The sequence below is a fragment of the Orycteropus afer genome, unplaced genomic scaffold (assembly GCF_000298275.1).
Source record: "Orycteropus afer afer isolate SDZICR_OR568_19922 unplaced genomic scaffold, OryAfe1.0 scaffold02318, whole genome shotgun sequence".
NCBI lineage: Eukaryota > Metazoa > Chordata > Mammalia > Tubulidentata > Orycteropodidae > Orycteropus > Orycteropus afer.
In genome coordinates, this window is record NW_006923905.1 from 3379 (window position 1) to 5879 (window position 2501).

A 2501-nucleotide genomic window follows, 5' to 3' on the forward strand; every position below is an offset into this window, starting at 1 on the left:
TGGCTATTGTAAATAGTGCTTATTGCCATCACTTTGTATTCAAGAGACATGAAATACACATGCTGAAGTGTACTGGAAGCTGTTGTGTTCGCGATGTCCATTTATGTCGCTATGTCCATTCTCCAGGATTTTTGTTATAAATTTATGGGACCACAGACTAGTACGTAGTCAGACATTGCCTGAAAAGATGTTATGTGACACATGGCTATAGTAATATGTATGTTTAAGGGGAAAATTTCAGACTGACTAAATAAAGAACAGAATAGATTCTGTGAGTTTAAGTTTCCAAATATTAAATGTTTCAGGGAAAGCTGAGAAATATGTACTATCCAAATTGGCATTCCATCCTCATTTTTTATAATTAAGGAATTCAAGAAAACATTAAAAACAGATTTGTAATATTTCGGTGTGACTCAAGAGCCATCAAAACTAAATTTAATTTTAAATACAAGCAATCTAAGAAATGAATCAGGAGATTCATATTTGGCTTTTTCATACGAGGTGTTCTTATGAACGTGGCTTGAAATTCTATTATTTTTGGAGAAGGCTTTGATAAAAACAAGCTGGAGCATTGGACAAAATAAACACAATTATACATGTAAATCTAAGATGTAGAAAAATATCAGATAATTATGACAATGCTCAAAATTGCTTTGAATAAAATTTATAATGAAACTAACTGCAGCCTGCTACTTGTATAGAGTGAAAATAACTCTGTGATAAATTTAAAACAATGAATGAAAAAGTGAAAATTTTTTATTTTTTTAAAAATGTCTAGAATCATGGGCAACAAATAAAGAAGACTGCAGGAGAATTAATGCATTTGAGTTGTGGTGTTGATAAGGAATATTGAATGTACCATGAACAGCTAGAAGAACAAACAAATCCGTGTTGGAAGAAGTACAGCCACATGCTCCATAGAAGGGAGAATGACTAGACTTTGTCTCTTGTACTTTGAGCGTATTACTTGGTAAAGTAGATGGTCAGTGAGAAAGGGGAAGACTCTTTAAGATGGATTGACACAGTTGCTGCAAGGATGAGCTCTAGCATAGCAATGATTGTGACGACGGTGCAGGACCATCATTGCACACAGTGTTGCTATGAGTTGAAACCAACTCCATGGCAGCAAACAGAACAACAGACTAAGAAGGCCTGGAGGCACAATGGTTAAAGTGTTCAGCTACTAACTGAAAAGTCAGCAGTTTGAACTCACCAACTGTTCCATGGGAGAAAGATGTGGCAGCCTGCTTCTTTAAGATTTACAAACTATGGAAACTTTTCGGGCCAGTTCTATTCTGTCCTATAGGGTTTCTATTAGTCAGCATTGACTTGAGGGCAGTGGGTTATGATGACTGATTTCAGGCTTCCTCATATAACGGTGACCATCATAAATATGCATGATCTTCATTATAAAGCAACAAATAGTGAAAGTCAGATTTGTAATAACTTGCTTTTTCCAAGCGTGACCTAATAGAAGAGGCCAAATGTGGGAATAAAAGGAAGAAAGAGGTGGAAAGGAGGGGAAGAGAAGGAAGAAGGGAGGGGAGAGAATACAGGAAGGAAGAAGGAGAACAGAAAGGGAGGGAGGGATGGAAGGAGGAATTATTATCAGAGTATCACCTAAGAACCAGAAGGGAACATCATTCTTCTCTAATTGAAAAACAACAACAACAACAAAAAAAAAAACAGACTGGCAGCAATACTTCAAAGCCAAAATTTGATTTTTACTAGATATGTTCTTCCTTAAGATTAATGGTTTATAGAGATAGTTAACACCAACATATACTTATATTAATAAATGACTTAACTACAACCATTTTGATATCACACATTCATTGATCATGACTTTAGTCAAGATTCAGCTGAGTAATTCTTCTTATCATTGGCAGAGGTCACTCATGGTATTCACCAAGCAGACAAACTAGTCTGAAGGGTCCAAGAGCACTTAACTCACATGTGTGATGCCTTAAGAGAGATGACTGGAAGGCTGAGCTCAACTGGACGGGAAAACCTACATGGCCCCTCCGGCAGGGAGTCTAAAGGAAGCTGGCTTATTACATGACAGCTCAGGGCTTCTAGAAAGTGTTCCAAGAAAGCCACAATGCAAGACTTCTTAGGACCCAGCCTTGGGTCCTGTTGGTGAAGCCAGCTGAGAAGGCCAGGCCAGATTCAGGGGCAGGAGAATTAGATGGGAAGATATAATAGGAAGATCCATAGTTCAAAGCTGTGTGTTTTGTCCATGATTTGTTGTTGTTAGATGCCATTGAGTCAATTCCGACTCATGGCGACCCATGTGTTACAGAATAGAGCTGCTCCATAGGGTTTTCTCGGCTGTAATCTTTATGGAAGCACATCACCAGGCCTGTCTTCTGTGGGACTGTTGGCTGGATTTGAACTGCCGACTCTTAGGTTAGCAGGTGAGTGCAGACCAATAATATTTTTGGAAAAAATTGCTTGTTTGTAGTGATCTCTTCTTTAAAATTATTTGGACTTAAATGATT